General features: G+C 38.4%; 1 protein-coding gene and 1 long non-coding RNA gene across 10 annotated transcripts in view; one reads left to right on the plus strand and one right to left on the minus strand.

Moving 5' to 3' along the window:
• The window catches only part of LOC136850694 (sericin-2-like), a 385,966-nt gene that overhangs the window by 206,978 nt on the left and 155,747 nt on the right, over positions 1 to 23,241 (plus strand). The window lies entirely within an intron of this gene.
• LOC136850697 (uncharacterized) overlaps positions 19,328 to 23,241 on the minus strand; it is a 553,838-nt gene continuing 549,924 nt past the window's right edge. Inside the window, exon 4 of the long non-coding RNA XR_010856691.1 lies at positions 19,328 to 19,364. This is a non-coding gene — a long non-coding RNA (uncharacterized lncRNA). The remainder of the gene's footprint in view (positions 19,365 to 23,241) is intronic.

Here is a 23,241-nt window from a genome sequence, read left to right on the forward strand (position 1 = left end):
TTATCAATGAACGCAATAAACGTGCAAGTAATGATAAAAAAATTCACTCTGGTTTTTTAGCATTTATGACACTGTTCCTTAAAGGAAGATGATGTCTGTTCAAATGTATACGTAAGACTGAATAGCAAGTAGCTACCTTTCAAAATTCCTTTGAAATTTATCACTAAAAGGTTTAAGCCTGCAAGTAATAATAAAGCAATTAACTCTGGTTTATTAGTATTTACGATAATGTTCCTTAAAGGAAGATGATCATTGAAATAGATATTAATATGTCTATTTAAATAGGCATGGAAGACAAAAGAACAAGCAGCTACCTTTGAGAATTCCTTTGAAATTTATCGCTGAACACAACATGATCTCTAATATTTGGGTAAAGCCATCAACCTGGCTGTGATTCCTTAAGCCTTTGAGCCGTTTAGTGCGTCGCAAATTAAAACGTAAAGGTTAAAAGGTCAAAGGCAGGAAATAATCAGGAACTGCATCCTCGCAACAAATCCCTTAAGCTGACCTTTAAGCCCTCATAAGAAGGATACGGATATTGCCCGAGTAGGGATTAGGTTATGAATCCTCAGATCTCCAGTAAATGATGAAATATTAAATATTTGTGTTAGGTTAGTCTGCAGTGCATGGATGTGAAACGGACATTACATAATAACTCTCCCTGAAAATATAACAACCTAAAATATAACGACAAACCTAATGTTTATGTTAATGGGGTTGTTATGTAAATTATGTTGTTGCTTAGAGACTGAAATATTTTATTGATGTGTTTCAGCCAAGACTCAGCGGTTAAATATTTTATTGTTAATGCGTTTCATTCAAGACTCAGTAGTTATATATTCAGCTGTTGATGTGTTTCAGCCAGGACTCAGAGGGTAAATATTTCACTGTTGATGTGTTTCAGCCAAGACTCAGCGGTTAAATGTTATATTGTTGATGGGTTTCAGCCATGGCTCACTGGTAAAATATTTTTAGTGTTAATGTGTTTCAGCCAAGACTCAGTGGCTAAATACTTTATTGTGTTTCAGCCAAGACTCTGTGGTTAAATACTTTATTGTTAATGTGTTTTAGCCAAGACTCAGTGGTTAAATACTTTATTGTGTTTTAGCCAAGACTCAGTAGTTAAATACTTTATGGCTAAAACACAAGACTCAGTGGTTAAATACTTTACTGTGTTTTAGCCAAGACTCAGTGGTTAAATACTTTATGGCTAAAACACAAGACTCAGTGGTTAAATACTTTATTGTGTTTTAGCCAAGACTCAGTGGTTAAATACTTTATGGCTAAAACACAAGACTCAGTGGTTAAATACTTTATTGTGTTTTAGCCAAGACTCAGTGGTTAAATACTTTATGGCTAAAACACAAGACTCAGTGGTTAAATACTTTATTGTGTTTTAGCCAAGACTCAGTGGTTAAATACTTTATGGCTAAAACACAAGACTCAGTGGTTAAATACTTTATTGTGTTTTAGCCAAGACTCAGTGGTTAAATACTTTATTGTGTTTTAGCCAAGACTCAGTGGTTAAATACTTTATGGTTAATGTATTTCAACCGAGACTCAGTGGTTAAATACTTCATTGCGGTGGTTAATTACTTTATTGTTAATGTGTTTCAGCCATGACTCAACAGTTAAATATTCTATAGTTGATGAGTTTCAGCCATAACTCAGTGGTTAAATATATCATTTTGATGTGTTTCAGCCGTGACTCAGTGGTTAAAGGGTAAACAGGGGGAATTGCTGCAGGCTTCTTTTCCTCTATAATCACACCTTTTATGGCTAACTGATATTTCCTACTATTAATACTAGTACTGCTGCTGCTGCTGTTTTTCCTTCGTCTGCCCCTGCTGTTACTAAACCAGCAGTAACAATGACACTGATGATAAAAGAAGCTGGTGACAGGAACTTCTTGAAGATGCTGCCTCTCTCGCACATAAGACCTACTTCTCCCACAATCTTCTCTTGGAAAAGATTTCATCGAATATAACACCCAAAAGTAGACATAAATACCTTTAATCGCTAGACAAATATCACCTATGCTGAAGGAAGACCAATATATCGCGTGGCGGTTCCGGGTGACGAGAGAGAGAGAGAGAGAGAGAGAGAGAGAGAGAGAGAGAGAGAGAGAGAGAGAGAGAGAGAGAATGTACCTGCCTTACTGGTACCAAACGATGAACACGCAATAGTTGAAAAACGTTTGCTCTTCCTCAAAACCATCCATTTTTACATAGAGAGAGAGAGAGAGAGAGAGAGAGAGAGAGAGAGAGAGAGAGAGAGAGAGAGAGAGAGAGAGAGAGAGATTCACCCGCCTTACAGGCACCAAACGATGAACACGCAATAATTGAAAAAATATGTCGTTCCTCAAAACCATGTTTTTACATGGAGAGAGAGAGAGAGAGAGAGAGAGAGAGAGAGAGAGAGAGAGAGAAATTACAACTGGACCGCATATTAGGCTCCAATCATTTATGGCAGTGTTGTGCGATTAGTTGGTATAAGAAATTAATATAAAATTTCCGGGTCATTTTGAATCTACTGGCCACGTTTTACTACGTACGTAATTCCAAGAACCTCAAAGCCCTCTTAACTTCTCGAATTCTTCACAGTTTTTGGATACGAGTGTCACTGCGAAGCCTTAGATCCAGAGTATCAGAGCGAGGTCACGTTGCCGACCTGACCAGCATCAATGATGTATCAACTTTATGGGACAGCATTTGTAAAATCCCCCTAAATATTTCAAGAGCGATACTCATTAAATATTCAACATTGTATTCCACGATAAATTATTGGCTTCGATATGTTAACATCGAAAAACATTAAATAGATAAATGAGGAGGATCAGGGGGATCATTGTGAGTTTAAAATGAACATGCAAGGTTAATTAATTCCGCGTATCAGCTGAAAACAAGCTCAAATGAAAAGGTGGTAATTTAAATTCTAATTATCAGAGCTGACACCTTTCGTTGTAAGAAACGGAAGTTGAGAGCTACTCTATTTAAAATCGCGTGTCTTCCTCTTTTCCAGCATTACCGTTATCTAACTTTCACTTCCACAGCTGGCAAAATGAAAATGCTGAAATCCTTTAGCGAGCACTTTCAACTGAAACTGACTATACAAATAAGCCAAATGTGTCAGTTTAAAGGTCAATAAAGCCATGAAGATATTATACATTTTTGGGAAAGAATGATATACAGCCAAATTTTGTTTCGTTGAAAAGCTACTCCCTTTTGCCAGGAATGTTAACATGCGGTTAGGCTCTTAAGAGGCACCGATACGGGCAAATTTATGAAACTGTAACTCAGTACTGCAGGTTCGTGTTTGATTTTTGTTTCCTGGAATACAAAAAGATATTCGAACGTGCTATTTCCACCATTTAAGTATCACAGGTTCCATGCCCGTATAAGATAACTTCCCGTCAATCCTGGATACTGTAGTTTTCAACTGGATGGTTCAAGACTATAACAAACTTACATGTACATATGATAAACTATTCACTGAGAGCAAGGACAATAGGAAACAGGTACACTTTTATTAACATAATGTAACACGACTTTCATAACTAAGACGATTTTCCATTTTTAACATTTCCATTGACTCTTCTAAGTATTCTCCAAAACGAAAATAATGAATCGCTTTCGCTCTGAAATGCCAAGTACCCGCAACCGCTTCCAGTTGCATTGCTAGAGGAAAACAAGTAAAAAATGCACCGAAGTTTCTTCGGAACAAATCGAGTTTTCTGTACAGCCGCTACAGCGTATAATCAAGGCCACCGAAAACAGATCTATCTCTCAGTGGTCTCGGTATAATGCTGTATGAGCCGCGGCCCATGAAATTTTAACCACGGCCCGGCCTGGTGGTGGCATGTCCTATATCACTGCCAGAAGGACGATTATGGCTAACTTTAACCTTAAACAAAATAAAAACCACTGAGGCTACAGGGCTGCAATTTGGTATGTTTGATGACTGGAGGGTGGATGATCAACATCCCAATTTGCAGCCCTCTAGCCTCAGTAGTTTTTAAGATCTGAGGGCGGACAGAATAAACTGCGGACGGACAGACAAAGCCGGCGCAATAGTTTTCTTTTACAGAAAACGAGTGAAGGACGAAGAGGAGGAGAATGCGGCCAAAAGCAGGAAGTCAGACTAACACACCCCTGGACTGATCTTTGTCGCATTTCACCTAAATCTCAGTGAAAACGACCAAGACAACTCCAAACTCTAGATTCATGATCTTTAACAAGAGATAGTTAAGTCAAGTTTCGGACAATTAACAAACATTAGTCCTCTTGTAAGTTTTATATACTCATAATGCCTCATCTGTGCTTCTCTATGCCAAATGTGTTAATTATGCCTCATGAATACGTGAGATTTATCAAAATGCGTGTCACTGGATTTTTAAAGTTCAGGTATCACTCATGCCCTCACCTGGCAATTTATTACATTTCCTCCCAGAAGAGGATAAACGAATGATAGAAAAATATAGAAAAAGTCATATTATACAAGAAGTGCTTTCTATATTGCAATGCTATTTAATATAATGTGTTAGAGAGGAAGTCTTTGTCCGAATAATAATAATAATAATAATAATAATAATAATAATAATAATAATAATATGGAAGGAGTCCCTCTTTTAGTGCAGTGTTATTAAAAACAATTGCTGTTTCAAAAAGCAGAATATCTTTCCACATCCTTCATTTGGAAATTTATTATATATACCATCTACCTGCAGACGAGAATAATAAAAAAAGAATAGAGAAGACTCTCTATAAGCTAAATGCCGTTGAAACAGCAATTGTTTTTAATAATAATAATAATAATAATAATAATAATAATAATAATAATAATAATAATAATAATAATAATTCTACCTTATAATTTTGTTGGATTTTTATAGGAACAACAATTACACCGATAACAATTCTTCCAGCTCTAGGCACACCGGAAACATTCATAAGATTCTTACAGTAATAATACGAACCCTTTAGCGTGCTACCACAAAAAAATAGGAGCAAGAATACTGCTACTACTGGCGCTAAGGTGAAAAGCAGTTATAGAGAACGCGGGCGCACTATCGCCGCAGCAATGCAGAAACTGTAACATAAAGAAAATAAAACGATCAAATACCGATGCATTCTCCAGAAATATATAAAAACCATAAAAGCAGCAAAAATGAGGCCCCGTTAACCGAAACTGAAAACAGCGAGATAGATTTAGCATAACTGAATAATAAAAGCAGCCAGGAGCTGCGTTTTCCCTCAGGCACAAAAGAAAACTGCATGTGTTTACCATACATTTCGGTGGGCGAGGAACGAAGACACTACTGCAGAAAGCAGCAAGACGAGATAAAAGAGGAAGAAGGAATGAAAAGACTGCGCGCCATTTTGGGACATTCCTGGAACACTCACCTATTCTTATTTCGCTTCGCTCTTTATTCCCCCTTTTTTTTTACTCTTTCTTCTTTTTTTTTTTTTTTGTCATTGCTATAATATATTTCCTTTTCCGACTATGAAGGAGGGAAGTGTGGGTGGGGAGGAACTTGCACTTCTTTAATGGTGGTGATGTGCGGGAGGAAATAAAACGGGTGTCGCTGTCAGGGATAACTTTTGGATAACTTCCGCAACAAGAAAGCGCTGGAACGGTGGTGAGGGGTCGGTGTTAGTGGTGTGGGGTCTCCCCTCCTCCAAACCATTGCTCTCATCCCCCCCCCCGACCCTCTCCTTCCCGTTTCCAAACCGGCTTCTTCAACTAGAAATGGGTCCATACTACGACCACACCACCGTTACCTCTCCCTCCCAAAAGCTTTTGGCGGGTTACCCTCCTAAAGCCCCTTCGTCGAGGAGTTCGGAGAGAATTCTAACTGAGGAGGAGGAGGAGGAGGAGGAGGAGGACGAGAAGGAAGAGCAGCATCAGAATGACGAATAAACACAGTAGGAAGAAGAAGAGAGTCCGAAATAATAAAGGCTGCCGTGAAATACGAAACTGGGACGAGGAAGACCAGACTGGATGGGAGCTATCACTCCTCCCGCCCCCTCCCCAGTCCCCTCCAACCCAGGGCGCCAAAATAAAACCCCGTAAATTTCGGGTGGCCTCATAGGTTGTATGCAAATTCCGTGTATACTTGTCGTCGTCCTCCTCATTCGCAGGACGCGTTATCTTTTCCAAGATTACATGTATGTGTTGCCGCGGGGTCATACGGGTGAGTGGTCTTCAAGTTTCCCACGTTATCTATGCGTCGGTGTGTCACACTAAATTCCGTTTTACGAACCCGCGGAGAGGGAACAATATAAAAAATAAAAAAACTGTAAAGGCTTAAATTTGCGAAATGTTAAGAGAGGTTCCATTCTCGCAGAATACCTGGCGTCTGTTTTTGTATCTGAGAAAGGAGGATTTTCCTATATATATATATATATATATATATATATATATATATATATATATATATATATATATATATATATAAAACAAACAGGGTGCAGCATAAGTAACGCCCTTTGTTTAAGTGGAACAAAATTAAAGCCTTTTGATTATCCTTTATTTTGTCGAACATGAATGTAATGCCACAGGTTAACAGATTAATATAATATATTAACAAAGTTAATATAATGCTTATTCGGTTTAATAATGTTCAATACAAATGATATTTCGGCTTTGCACCCTTTGGGATGTTAAATTCAGCTGATAACAATCTTGCGGCTTCAGCACCATTTTTATTGTTTTGATAGTACAATTGAATTGCTTTTACTCTCTGTTTGTATTGTTAAAAATCATGGTTGTAAATAAAATAAAAAATGAAGAAAAATATTATAAGATAAAATTTAAAAAATTAATTAAAGAAAATAATATAAGAAAATATATATATATATATATATATATAAATATATATATATATATATATATATATATTATATATATATATATATATATATATATATATATATATATATATATATAATATATATATATATATATATATATATATATATATATATATATATATATATATATATATATATATATATATATATATATATATATATATATATATATATATTTTATATAAATATTACAAATATTGTTCGCCCTCGTAACTTTTGATTGTAAAAATATCAGCCTGACTGAGACCGGGAAAAGACATTGTCTATATAGGTGCGTCTTAGTTCAAACCTTAACGTCCGTTGGAGAACGGGATAGGTAAGTTAGGCCTTTTACCCTATAGGAAAATTTCCCTATCAGCCTTAAGAATAGGTGGTCCTAAGGTCCCCTTTTCCTTCCTACCTGTCTCATGGCGAATGTTTTGAATACAAGAACGTGGACACCTGGGGTGATTGTTGTTGACCTAGGCCGGTCCGAGAACTTCAGAGAGAACCAAGCTTTCGGAGAGATAACACGTCCAGTTGGACCTCTTCCCCCTTTCTTTGTCTATTATTCTATTAGTGAAGTGAAGAAACAATTGCAAGAACTCCACGTCGGTCGTTGATGCGCACAACGTTCGTCCTAAGGTAAAGTCGCTTTTTTGTTCAAAACTTCGCCCATTCTTTTATCCTTTTTTTCTGTATTTCAAATTTCCTTTGTTCCCCCTTCAGCCACCACTTACGGTATATGTGTTCACGAAGTCTAGATTAAGTCAAATTATTTTATTGTTAGCTTCAACCCCATTATTCCAGTAAAATACCTAGGATTTAGGGTAAGCAAAATCAGGTTAAATCTCGATGCTTTTGTATGCCTCGCGTCCGAATGTTTGGAAGAACCGTTGCGTTTAAAATCAAATTCATCTCAAATATTCTTTGTTAAGGTTAATAACCCTTAACTGGCGACCTTTGGCTAATTAACGTCTGTCTTTGAGGTTAACTTTTGGCTTCAAGTGACAGGTTACGTGTAATCTTGGTTTGCAGGGCCGTAAAAATTACGTAAATTGAATAATACATGATCAACCAAGACCTCCCACACGTAACATTGGCGACCTTGCGTAGAATCTAAAGTACATTTTAGAGAAAGAATCTGGAGAAAAGGAAATTAAAATTACATTAATTCCAAAAATAAAAAAAAAAAAATAAAAAAGTCAGATATCGAACTCCATTTCATTCTTCCAAACAAGGAACGAGGCATAATAATAAGCAGTAAAGAGAATAGTTATAATAATAAGTGTAGCGAGAATTAGCGTAGGTAGGAAGGGTGCGTCGAGAGCAGAGAGTCATAATTTGTAACGGTTAAGACAAATGGCATTTTTACCGTGTTCGGCCCGTGAGAGAAGTCGTTCAAGTAACGTATCCTAAGGCCGAATCGCGGAGCCCAGTTCATATACACAAAGTAATGTAGAAATCGCGTCGGCAATTCCGATCGTTATTGTTTGCATATAGCGGGAATCATTCAAAACCGTGTCAGTGAAGTGGCGAACGAACGGAAGTAGTAATTGTATCATAAAATACATTTTCAGTAAAACGTAAATTTGGTCCGTTCCAAATCACGCAAATCTATTCCATTGTTTGCCGAGGATGTTTCACCGCGAGAGAACGATAACAAGACACAAAGTTGTTTGGTAATTTAGTTTTCCATCCGTAACGTAAAACGCTATGCATGATTGGTATATTTAAAGTAAAATCTGGATACCTGCATTTGTTTCGTTGTTTGAATTTGTGCTAAAAGAAAATACCCGCCATCTTGATTCCTCCCGCCGTTGTTGTTTTGAAAATTGTTCGAACTGTTTGTGAGAGAACGGCCATTTTGGGGTTTCCTTCGCCGACCGAGGTGTTTTGAAATTTAGGCCTAACGGGACCTTGGCCGCCATCTCAACGACCTTGTTATTGTGACCTCGACTCTGCTCCCCGCCACTCTTGGGGCATATATTTTTTTTTTTTTTTTTTTTTTTTTTCAGAGCAACCCACCTCCTAATATCTTAGCTAGAAAAAAACCAAAAGATAATTTAGGCAGGGAAAGATAGGCCTTAGTTAGGAGTAATAACAAGTTCCTATACAAATACCTACTATAAAAATCATATAAAGAAAATTTAAAATTTTTACGATAAACTTTTGTGACGTCGGCTCCCGGAAAATTAAGATAATAAAGTAATCCCTAAGGAAGCCAAGACGACGCATCTATATCATTTTATTAAGATCCATGCCATTGTGCATGTATAAAATCTTTGTTTACATGTTCTCAAGCAGCAAGAAATTCGCTGATTGAAAATCTCTCTCTCTCTCTCTCTCTCTCTCTCTCTCTCTCTCTCTCTCTCTCTCTCTCTCATTCAAGTAAGCATTCCTAACCTAAGTGTACGTGACCCTCTTCAAAGAAAGAACGGCCGACACTAGGCTAATTAATTCGAATACTTAAACCAATTAAAAGAAAACACCTCTGTCCCACAATAGATGAGGACAAGTTAAGAGTAATTACAATACAGTGATAAACTGTCGGTCACGAGTGAGGCCTGCTATCCAGACCAAAAGCCAACAGTTGTTTTCACCCTCTGAAAAAGAAGGGGCCAGGGCCAGTACTGGGACCAGCCACTCACGAGGATCTTTAAGAAAAAAAAAAAAAAAAACCCAAATTCACTTTATTCCACAGTGCCAATAATTTGCAGCACTCATCACTTGAATAGCTTACTTCTCTCTCTCTCTCTCTCTCTTTACCTTCCCTTTCTCTCTCATTCGATTGTTGCACTCTGCAGGGGTGTAGAGTGCCTTTCCTCCCATATAGCCTAGTTGGACTCCAGTAGAGGGTCCCTAGGAACACATTGGCACCATAAGTGCCACCAAGCAAGAATCCAGAAAAATAAATAAAACAAAACCAAAAGGGAACACAGAAGAGAAGGTTCTTCTGGGACCTAACCTGCACCAGTGCCTAGGGATACTGAGTGCCACCAGTGTGACCTGTACACGGCACACCCAAACTACAGTGCCACCTTTTGAAAGGGTGCCACGTCATTGAAGAGACACTTCCTCGCTGCCCCAAGTACGCCCAGTCGACCCGGTTAGACGCCCTTCCCCACCAGAACCATGGCAGCAGAGCATTATAAAACTTTCCTGGGGCTGGGGACGGCGGCAGGTCTCACCGGCTCGGAACTTACTACCTGGGTTAAGGAGCAAGTGGACGACTTGGCCAAGCGGGAGAAGGAAGAAAGACTCGAGCAGAGGAAGTATGAAGCCGAGCAGAGGAAGTATGAAGAAGAACGAACGGGGGTGTATGACGCCGAGCAAAGGCAATATGAAGAAGAAAGAGAAGAAAGAAGGAGACAGCATGAGTTAGCCTGCAAGGAAACTGAGTTAGCCCTAAAGGAGAAGGAGCTCGAGCTTGAGAGAGCGAAAATGGAGAATGCCGAAGCTATGGCTAGCCATCAAGCCTCCAGTGCTACACCTGCTGCATCAAACGCTCCAATTTCGAGCATCAATTCCCTAGTCCCCAAGTGGACTGAGGACGAGCCAGAAGCATGGCTGGAGGAGATCGAGGCTCTTTTCGATAACTACAGCACCACGGAGACGGAGAGAGCCTTAATACTAGCCAAGCATATGGAGGGAAAAGCCAGGCAGCGCTTCGCTCACTGGAGAAGAGCCAGAGAGGCAACATGGCGGAAGTTCGTAGAGTCATTACAAAGGCCTACGAGATAACCCCAGAAAAATGGAGACAACGGTTCCGAGGTCTTGCCAAGGAAGTCGGCTGGTCTTGGACGGAATGGGCATGTCACAAAACCCAGTCCGGTGCGCTGGTTCGACTCCTTGGCCTGCACGACGTTTGAGGATCTCTTCAATCGGACCATGCTAGAAGACCTTTTCCAATGTGTGCCAGGGCCCCTTGCAGTATATCTTAACGATAAACAGCCCTCCACACTTATGGAAGCTTGTCGCATGGCTGATTCGTGGGAAACCTTCAATCAGTCGCATAGCACCTCTCAGAAGCGAATCATCCCTCCGCCTACCTCTCGAACTCCACTCGCCCGAAGAATGGACTGCCTAGCAAGACCATATGCAACCATTGCAAGAAGGGGGCCATGCTCAAGCTGAGTGCCGATACAAACTCGGGTACACTCAAGGGCACCCAGACAGGCCATCCCCCTACCAGCCAGAACTCCACCGCAAAGGGGTTCCTGCGGGATTCATCCCACTGGAATGCCCGGCCCTACCTCCAACAGTTACTGCAGGCCACCGAACCGCCCATCCAAATTTTCCGTTTCTGCTGGTAGGTTTCCAGCCCCGAAAGGACATGATCCTGTGGGAGCAGATGTCAGCCTCAGCCACTACAATGCTGGAGGATCTCCGGCCTGTCCACATCATGTCCCCCTGGGGCCCTAAGGAGCACCAAATTTGTCAACCTAATCAGCACTTCATTTTCTGCCGTGCTGGTCCGCACCTGCTAACGCCGATCACCCTTCCACCCCCGAGAGACTGGAAACCCATAGAGCTGGGTAGCATCTCGGTGGCCCCATCTTCAGAGCACTAGCCTCCCACCCGTGACCCTTCCGGTCACAGTTAAAGACACTCATAGCGGCGGCAGAGGATTAGCCTGATCAAGAGGGGGCCTTCACCCAGGAGGAGCAGTTTAGGGACCTGACAAAAGCCGGCTATCTCCTGTAACGTCCTATGGTTGACGAAGAAACCCGGTGGGAAATGGTGGTTGTGCCTCCGATAGAGGCCCACACCATCACTGTGAAAACGTTCCATCGAGTGGTGGTTGTGCTACTGTCCAACTCCAGGTAATGACACCTTCTGGGGTCCCCTTCCAAGACGATACCCCACCGCCTGGCGTGGTCCTCTCCATCATCGGTGGTATCCCGAGGCGATACCCGTGCGCAGCACCGAATGAGTGGCCTTCTTGTTGGGTCGGGATCTTCTCGGTCCAGAGCGATGAAGCCCGGCATTTCATGTCAACGCCATGGCTACCCACGGGTCACCCATCTCCACTCGACTCCATCCACCCTGAGAGCCAAGGGATAATAGAGCCCATCAGAAACCACTCTCAACCAGCAGAGGAAAATGACTGGGAAAGAATCTCCACCTTCCGCCCATCCAAAGTGGTCCGCGGAAGGGGCAGCTCCTATTTGCCCAAATTGGATCTTGTAGGCCTGGGCAGCCCAGAAAATCTTCCAATCAGCGAAATTTGAAGGCCGCTGGCCCACCAAGAGGTCCTCCCAAGAGCGGGTCAAGATCCGCGGACAGAGAGAGGTTCAGGAGGAGCAGGTACTAGTGCTGCAGGACCCGTTGAGAAGTTCGGGACAGACCACCAAGAGGGGACAACTAAATTACAAATTGGGAAGGGCTGCCACATTAATCTTCTGAAGCAACGCCCAGCCCCTGGAGCGCCCCGCAGGAACAAAACCCCTAGGAGAGGCTGGATGAAACCAGGCGTAACGATCTCCTGCTGGGGCAGGAATCTCTGCCGCAGCCAACCCATCCACTTGGTAGAGGTCGTCCCATCGCGCTGTCAACCCTATTGCACCCGGGGATGAGCCGGACCCCTTGTCAGGCATGCCTGGGACCCTCAACTGCTGGTCTTCGCCAGTGCCACTTGGAGGGGGCGGAGCACTGAGATTTCAGTGCACCAGACTCTGTCCGCCACGGACGTTGAGCATACCAGCAAAATGGAAAAGGCCTATTGGCATGCCGGGTCGAAATCACCCCTGAGGCGGTCATCCTCCTCCGAATGCGCCCAGATTTAGCGGCTCATGAATTCCCCGGCATGCAGTTGATCATGATATTGTCATCTTTGCTCGACCTGGGAGAGCCCAGCGAGTCCAGCACCCGAAACCTCGTAGTGAATCTGAAGAAGTGCCGCAGAGATTACCTATTTGGGCCACATTGTCGGGAACGGACATCTCAGACCGAAGGATGAACCAGGCTGAAATGGATCCCCACCATGAAAATGGTACCCCAGAGGTTCCTGGGAATGGTTCAAGACCAGGAACTGGCATCACTCGCTGTTCGGGAAACCAAAGTTCGAGATCGCTCCTATGACCGCCTCCGGAAGTCGCAGCAGCCGGTGCTCAGAACACCGGAGTCCTCCTACCTAGCCGTGGAGCCAGCGATTTGCAGTTGCCCCTGACTTCCAGGAAAAGGACCAAATGCCACCCTGTTGCCCTTCTGGCCTGTCCACAATCGGAAGGAGTCTGGTGGCTGGTCCTGGCAATCACCTGCAAGGCCAGCTACTGATAGGCCTTGGAGGAAACCGAAGAAGAAGAAACCAAAATAAGGCGGAAGAGAGGTGTTTGGATCTCAAGACTATAACTGGACTATCCAGCATATAAGCTACAGACTGGCACTACGTGCCCAGGCACTAGTGCCCTCTCGGCACAGTGCCCTAACATCTAAGAGTGATCCTGGCCCCTTGCCCAGAGAAGGTAGCCAGTGTGATCTCTTCCTTTTGTTTGTACCTAGCCTAGGCCACCTTAAAGTACAGTACATCAATTTAGTAGCCTTGTTCTTTCCACTTACCACCGAGCCGCAGTAATCATGTAAGTAGCCTAACTAATTTCAGTAATCTTAACTATTGTGAAACGAGCCACGATGCTCGTGACACGCATGGCCTAAGACCTCAGTGAGGCACCCATTTATCATATGAGGCAACCCTCATGAATTAACTAGTAAATTTTAATTGTATTAAACATAAACCATGTTGTAATTTAGTTAGAATATTAACTCTTATGTTGGTGCTACGGTCGGGTTAGGATAGGTTAGGCTAGGGAATATCATAGAACGTACCACTAGGCTAGGTCTAAAACACATCATGATTGTAGGAGGTAGCCTATAATAACCGTGAGCACCTTCTAGTACTATTAGAATTAGGTTAAGTAGTGATTATAGCTCATATCCTATCTAGGGTTAGGTAGTTCTGTAGCTAGGTAGGCTAACCAGGACTAATCTGCTCAGGGAAGGAGAGTAACCTACGAGAGGCGAACAGCTTGCTTAGTATAGACCTTCACGCCCGAAAAGGGAGTGAAGGCCCTCTTAAGGGGGGGAGCTTTTACAAATATTACTGCTGTTCGCCCTCGTAACTTTTGATTGTAAAAATATCAGCCTGACTGAGACCGGGAAAAGACATTGTCTATATAGGTGCGTCTTAGTTCAAACCTTAACGTCCGTTGGAGAACGGGATAGGTAAGTTAGGCCTTTTACCCTATAGGAAAATTTCCCTATCAGCCTTAAGAATAGGTGGTCCTAAGGTCCCTTTTTCCTTCCTACCTGTCTCATGGCGAATGTTTTGAATACAAGAACGTGGACACCTGGGGTGATTGTTGTTGACCTAGGCCGGTCCGAGAACTTCAGAGAGAGAGAACCAAGCTTTCGGAGAGATAACACGTCCAGTTGGACCTCTTCCCCCTTTCTTTGTCTATTATTCTATTAGTGAAGTGAAGAAACAATTGCAAGAACTCCACGTCGGTCGTTGATGCGCACAACGTTCGTCCTAAGGTAAAGTCGCTTTTTGTTCAAAACTTCGCCCATTCTTTTATCCTTTTTTTCTGTATTTCAAATTTCCTTTGTTCCCCCTTCAGCCACCACTTACGGTATATGTGTTCACGAAGTCTAGATTAAGTCAAATTATTTTATTGTTAGCTTCAACCCCATTATTCCAGTAAAATACCTAGGATTTAGGGTAAGCAAAATCAGGTTAAATCTCGATGCTTTTGTATGCCTCAAAGGTCCGAATGTTTGGAAGAACCGCTTGCGTTTAAAATCAAATTCATCTCAAATATTCTTTGTTAAGGTTAATAACCCTTAACTGGCGACCTTTGGCTAATTAACGTCTGTCTTTGAGGTTAACTTTTGGCTTCAAGTGACAGGTTACGTGTAATCTTGGTTTGCAGGGCCGTAAAAATTACGTAAATTGAATAATACATGATCAACCAAGACCTCCCACACGTAACAATATATATATATATATATATATATAGACATATATATATATATATATATATATATATATATATATATATATATATATATATATATATATATATATATATATATATATATATATACATACTCCCTTTCTCGGATACAAAACAGGCGCCAGGTATTCTGCGAGAATGGAACCTCTCTTAACATTTCATAAATTTAATCCTTTAAGGTTATTTATTTTTATATTGTTCTTGTATGTGTGTGTGTGTGTATATATATATATATATATATATATATATATATATATATATATATATATATATATATATATATATATATATATATATATATATATATATATATATATATATATATATATATAACCTTATTTTCCTTACAGGGAATAGCTTCACATCAGGCTCAATTTGACCCAACTACGTTGATCCATAATTTTCTTATTTAAGTACGAATACTCTATGAAACAAAATTCTGGGAACAACCGACAGTTTATATGTAATTTACCAAAATTAATTCTCATAAGGCATTCGTCAGAACTCCCCAATAAATAAAGCCACTCACCTCAATTTATAGCTCACCGAACAGGTCTTCTCTCCCGTATTCCAGCAAATTGCAACATAGTGCAAATTTGCATTGATATTCGTGCTTAGCGATCCAACAGACTGCATTGTACCCAAGTTGAACTGTGGGTCTGAACATGGTTCCTCAGCTTATGCTTTTGTATGTGGGGATGTGATAATAAGCTTGTATTCAAAGAAAGTGTTTCTTATGAACCACTACCCCCAAAAACAATAATTTTATCATCAACCGTAGGGGAGTAGTGCCGTCAGTGCACCTTATACCATTAACTACAGGCACTACTTTAAGTTATTTGCAGTGTCCCTTCGGCCCCTAGCTGCAACCCCTATCATTCCTTTTACTGTATCTCTGTTCATATTCTCTTTCTTTCATCTTACTTTCCACCCTCTCCTAGCAACTGATTCATGGTGCAACTGCAAGGTTTTCCTTTCGATACACCTTTCAAACCTTTTTACTGTCAATTTCTGTTTCAGTGCTGAAAGGCCTCATATGTCCCAGCGCTTGGCCTTTGGCCTAAATTCTATATTCTTCTATTCTATTCTATAATTTTGTCTAGTCAGTACATTTTTCAGTTGCCCTCTACTATTTCCTCGCTAAAATTCGAATTACACCTGCTCTTCACAAGCCTACAATCGTCCACTTACTACGTGACCTAATTTCCTCAAAGCACCCCAAACTTTCTTTTAGAGAAACTCCCTCCCATACTTTTACTTTATCACACCTTCCAAGCATTCTTATTTCAAAATAAATAAAGAATCAATTCGTCTCAACAATCCAAAGTCTATTTAGACTCATTACCATTACATATTTAACTTGAAATCCCTTAACACATCATAACGCTGGCTGTCTTTTGCAGTCCTCTGTTCTCTCAAACTCTTGCACAACTCTTGCTGCCTTCCTCGTTTAAATCTTCACAGCTTCAACTTTCCTGTCATCTTAACATACCATCACGCGTAACACCATTCTAAGATTTCTAAATTCGAATATGAATCGACCATTTCCATTCTTCCACCATCCATCGTAACATTTAATGTTGGGTTTTCCTGGCTTCTATTTACCGTCCTACCATAATCATTTTCAACTTTCTCAACTCACTCACACTTTATTTCACCAGCTTCTGCATATTCCGGTCATTCCTCATTCCATTCCCGACTCTTATTTTGATCCTCAAACTTGTACTGGCATCGTCTAAATTTTCCATGATAAACAGACACACATACACACAGTGTATATACTCATATATATATATATATATATATATATATATATATATATATATATATATATACATACATCTATATATATATATGCATATTTACATGTATATATATACATACATATATGTATATAGTATATATATATATATATATATATATATATATATATATATACATATATATATATATATATATATATATATATATATATATATATATATATATATATATATATATATATATATATATATATATATACATTTAACTCGACCAAATACCCATTTTCCATGAGACGGGATTGGGAAAACATCAGTAAAATTGAAAATAACACTCTGTTAAGCGTTCGACCATTAATTTCGTATGTAAATATGCATGCATGCATACACATACGCTTGTATGAAGAGTTTATATATATATATATATATATATATATATATATATATATATATATATATATATATATATATATATATATATATATATATATATATATATATATATATATATATATATATATATATATATATATATATATATATATATATATAAACATGCATACATCTGTGGAGAGAGAGAGAGAGAGAGAGAGAGAGAGAGAGAGAGAGAGAGAGAGAGAGAGAGAGAGAGAGAAAAGAGAGAGAGAGAGAGAGATACGCACAGATAACATACATATACAGCAAAGTCTTCCCATAAGCAGACTAAAGCACAGCTATAAATATCCGGAATTGCTTTTACCCAGTGTGATATAATGGAACCCATTACTCCTGTCAAATATCAGCTAAAGGAGAAGAAGAAGCTATAACGTACCTTCACGTTTTATCTCTCCATCAGTAACAACAAGCAGTTATTAACTGTTATTGAAATAACAGTGATAATGCCTAGATTGCAAAAATAACAACAAACGGATGGGAGATAAACGGTCGCAATAAATTGCATTGTCATTTTTTATTCACAGTCCCGGAAATGAAATAATGCATTCGCGAAGGGTGCAGTAAGCGGAGCCATAAGATTTAATTCTGTTCCCTTATTTTCCCCTTTACTGATTGACAGCATTCATGATTCATTAGGGTGCAACTAGTTAAAATTATGGGTTCTTCAGCTGAATAAAAATATCTTGCCATAAACACATAACTCCCACATATCTGTCTGTGAGTAAAAGAGCACAGCATCGATTGGAAATAATAATGAAGACAGTTTATGAAAAGAATAAAAATGGGATACAGTAATAATATGAAACCAAGTGACCAAGCCATAGGGATGATGAGAGGCAGAGTGCTATCCCTAAGGGGTCTGAGAAAACGAAAGTTCCTTGTCTGAATGGAGAAGAAGGACAATGGTTTTACAGACTAATTAAAATTTTAAATAGGAGTTAAAGGTAGAGGATGGACATAACTACTGTTGCTCTCTCTGAATTTGAGACTTTGGCATTCAGAAGCATACAGCCACCATACCCTGGGCATCTGCAATGGGTAATTCACAGGACTAATGAAGATAGCTTGAAAAAAATGTTTCGAGAGAAAAAAAAAAAACAAGACACTAAAACATTTCAAAGGCTTTTCTCAAGAATAAATGCCAATGACGATTTAACACTGATTATGATGATGATGTGTTCAATTCCACCGGCCGGCTGATGAAGAGTTAGAAGAATTTATTTCTGGTGATAGAAATTCATTTCTCGCTATAATGTGGTTCGGATTCCACAATAAGCTGTAGGTCCCGTTGCTAAGTAACCATTTGGTTCTTAGCCACGTAAAATAAGTCTAATCCTTCGGGCCAGCCCTAGGAGAGCTGTTAATCAGCTCAGTGGTCTGGTAAAACTAAACTATACTTAATGATGATGATGTGACTGAATTTTTAAGCTGCCCGCCGTGTCACTGGGACATCTAAGGATGTTTTAAGAATTCGGGAGTAGAGGGAGGTGGAGATACACGAGAAGAGGACGAGGGAAACTCAACATTGTGAGCAGACATGTTAGTAATATATATATATATATATATATATATATATATATATATATATATATATATATATATATATATATATATATATATATATATAATATAATATTTAAATATAATATATATATATATATATATATGCATACAAAATTATACATGTTACAAATTTTTATATTTTGATTTAACATATAAAAAATAAGAAATATTAACCGCTTTCAACGCCAACTAAATCCCAAGAATATATATATATATATATATATATATATATATATATATATATATATATATATATATATATATATATATATAATATATATAATATTTATATATTAATAACAAATTTATATATTTGGATTTAAAAATATAAAATTAGAAATAATAACACCTTTCAACGTCAACTAAACCCAGGTTTATTTTCGCTAAGACTTTCCTTACGAGTATTATGCATGTCCCCGCAATTCAGAAAAACAGAACTGACGGAATTCGAATATGACTAGTTACAGCGTTGCCTATCGTGTTATTGTTATTACTACTTATGCTGACGTCACTGCTGCGATTCATAATAACACTAAAAACAGTATAATCATAATCCTAACATAAACGTAAGGATATACAATTCTGTCAGATTTTTATAGTTATGCTCGATGGTAAAAGCCATAACACAACTTCATATATACAGACAAGTTTCGGAATATCAGTAAAATCAGATACTGTAAAAACTGTTCTCGGGAACACTTACCAGTACGGATGTCACTTGCCTCAATTCTGCGAGTTCTCTGTAAGAAATAAAATAAATAAAAAGATTGATGACGGTTTTCACTAGGAGCAAGCAAGTTGTGGGAAAAAAAACACGCCAGCGAGCCCACAGTAAAGTACTGGGAAGCCTTTTTTATTTGTTTTGATTATTTGAGTTTCATAACATTTATATTTTTATCATCTTTTATTCTTATTTTCATTATTTTTTTTTAGTTTTCATTAGTTTTTTATCTTTTAATTTTTCCTTTTTTACATTCATTATTTTTTCATCTTTTAATATTTTTTGTATATTTTTAATTGCTCCTCCCTTTTTGACTGATTCCTTTAATGACCCGTCTTTCCTTTATCTTGAGTTAATAGAGGCCAGTTAGCATTCTGTACCATCACCCTCTCCTTGCACTACTGTATAACAAATGTACAAAATAAAAGGCCACGAGTGGGGAAATAGAACTATTATACTTGGTAAGCAAGTAAAAATAACCAGCACGAGAAAATGGAAAGAGAAATATCCAGATGGATGAGAGGGACCTAATAAAAGCACGACTAACGAAGCCGGCGATGAAATGGTTGCATCATGCAGAGCAGAGTTTCTCGCAGAAAGTGAATGAAAGAGAGATGATAACTAGGGAGTTAGCGAGAGAGTTCGGATTAGGGGAGACAGGAAGAAGGGAGCAAGATATGTGCTACGAAAGACATGAATAAGAGAAGACGGAGCGGTAAATACACCTTTAGGGGAAAGGGGAAAAGGGAAAAAATCTTCATTTCAGGGGAGATAAGTGACATTGGGTATAAGATTCGGGCAAATTATAATGTACATAACATACATTCTAACGTTCGTTAATGAAACCAATAATAATAAAATGTACATGTAATACGATCTCAGTTGATAAAAGAGTACATCAAATGAATCAAAAATCATATCACAATACAGAAAAAATATAGGGCAAAAGATGTCAGTAACTGCAAAGCAATAGAGTCACGACCTGAGGATATAAGTTGTCCATAAATTATGTAACATACCACCACTAATTACTTGCACTGGTGGTCAGGCTCACAGGCATAATCCTTACAATCACAGACATTAATCAAACTACAGAGATAACCTTTTAAGGTTAACGTAAGCCTAATTCGCACATTGCCGCATTCTTTCATAGTAACAATGCGACTGCAATTTGCAATGGCAATCTCTCAAAATCAAAAACACGATAAACACAAATTTAAGGAAAACCTGGGTACATTGTAATCTCACTAAGGAATCCATCAAATTCCCAGGAAGACTAACAAAAGGTGTTGAACAACCAAACCAATTAACACCATATATGACAATCAGAGAATACAAATCTCCGCCATGGAGATTAACATAGTTATTCAAATACTTTGCGCCATTAACATCTAAAGGTACAACGCTGCCATTTGTATAGTCAGTGAAATACTGTGCATCTTGTGCGTTTGTGCTTTGTTTATATATTATGTATATGTATATATATATATATATTTTATATATATATATATATATATATATATATATATATATATATATATATATATATATATATATATATCTCACATACAGAGGATTTTTCATGCACAAACGTTAAGCTACATGTGTCGTTTAATATCAAATTCGCTCGACCCCGTAAATAATACATACATACTGAAGGGAATTATAATTGATAAGTGGTTCGTCACCTCGCTGACACGAGAACCAACGACGTTCAGTGACGCGCATTAAACCACCCAGCCATCAAGAGATACCGACTCTGCTGTACAAATCCCCGTTGAACGCAGGTATTTGTACTTAGCGTCACTGAACATCGTTGTTCTCGTGTCAGATGTTTGAGCCTGTGAGATGACGACCCACATATCAATTATAATTCCCCTTTAGTATGTATGTATGTATGTATGTATGTATGTATGTATGTATGTATGTATGTATGTATGTATGTATGTATGTATGTATATATATATATATATATATATATATATATATATATATATATATATATATATATATATATATATATATATATTATTTCGAGATAGAGCAATTGGATATAAAACGACACTTGTAGCTGAATGTTTGTATATAAAAAAATCACTGTGTGATAAAAATTCACTCATAAAAGTAGCTACGTGTTTCAAACGCACCAATCAGCTGTCATGGCGGAGGTGGATTGATACCGACGTTAAGTACAAATACCTGCGTTCAACGGGGATTTGTACAGCAGAGTTGGTATCAACTTATACTTCTCTTGATGGCAGGGTGGTTTAAGGCACGTCACTGAACGTCTTTGGTTCTCGTGTTTAAATAGGAATGTGACAGTTATCGTCGCCAAATTTTTTCCCAAGACCTACTCCCTGTTAGTGGAAACGCCTTATCATTGAAAAATATTTACATATCCAAACTTTTAATTGAATTTTACATATCAGTAAACATGCAGCTAAATGCAGAGTTAACTAAAAGAAGTGAAATTTTTCCGCTACCATCACAGGGCGAATTTAATTTCCATCTTACAATCTCAGTAAATAAATCTTGGAACGCATCTCGCTTCTTCTCTTTTTCTCTATGTCGACTCTGGCGGAAAACAACTCGTGTAAATTTCGGAATAGTTTAAACAACCTAAGGAACTCCCCCCCCCCACCAAAAAAGGGCAAAAAAAAAAAAAAAGAGGAGGAGGTCTCCGTGAATGGTCGTCTTAGAAAACTGCTGCGGTTAATATTTTCCTTCTCTCTTTCTCGTTGCATGCTGCAAGAATACTGCAACATCCGGCGGCCGGTTTCGAGTCAAGTTTACGAATTTCGTCATACTCCTCCTTTTGGATTCTCTCCCAGTGGATTTGTGAAGGTGCCTTTCTGAATAATTCACTCTCCTTTATTTTTAGTTTTTAATAATAATAATAATAATAATAATAATAATAATAATAATAATAATAATAATAATAATAATAATAATGCATTATTATTATTATTATTATTATTATTATTATTATTATTATTATTATTATTATTATTATTATTATTATTATTATTATTATTATTATCGAGAGATCTGGACATTGCTGAAATAAATAGTTATGAACTGTCACATTCAACATTTTTCTGCGTAAGTAGTTTGCTATTTTGATATCATATCCATATGGCCAAAACCTAAAAGCAAACAGTAGCACAGATCTTAACGAGATCACCATTTACACAAACAAAAGGAATTAGCAAGAGCATTCTGAAGAAACTGATACTGCATTTTCACCCAATATCTACGAGAGACGAAAAGAGGAGTGAAGTACTGAACTGGTTGAAGACTGTCCACAATGGCGCAATGAATAAAAATCCTTATCAGCAATAAATAAGACCTTCAGCATTATTATCTTTTCGAAAGCCTTCTCAGACTTGCATCAGCATCTTCATACAGTGGTGAAAGTCTTTGTTGCAATGGATGGAGTTCGTTGCGGTGGGAAAGGAATTTTGGAATTAAATACACGACACTGTGACCCTTTGGTTTTCCTTTATGAAGGAAACTAAAACATCACGAGGAATGAGGTATTAATATATGTACGTTTACGTGGATCTGATAAGTAAATAATCAAAGGGAATAGGTAACAAATAAATGATAAATAGTACTGAATGTAAAATTTCAATAATTCTAGCTTTCTAACTATTTCCATAAGGCATCAAGCCATTCCTCTAATAAAAAAAACACAGTTTGAAAAGACGTAGAAAAAAAGTTCAAAAGCAAAGTATCTACATCAATTGCAAAATGAAAATGATAAACTGTTATTATTTACGTAAGTTCAGACAGTTCTAGCTCACAGATTGCTGAAGAGCGGAAACTGGTAGTAGGAATAGAATTAAGAAGAGAAGTAGCGTCCTTGAAAACATTTACAATCGAGGATAAAGAGG

The sequence above is a fragment of the Macrobrachium rosenbergii genome, chromosome 22, assembly GCF_040412425.1.
Source record: "Macrobrachium rosenbergii isolate ZJJX-2024 chromosome 22, ASM4041242v1, whole genome shotgun sequence".
Lineage (NCBI taxonomy): Eukaryota > Metazoa > Arthropoda > Malacostraca > Decapoda > Palaemonidae > Macrobrachium > Macrobrachium rosenbergii.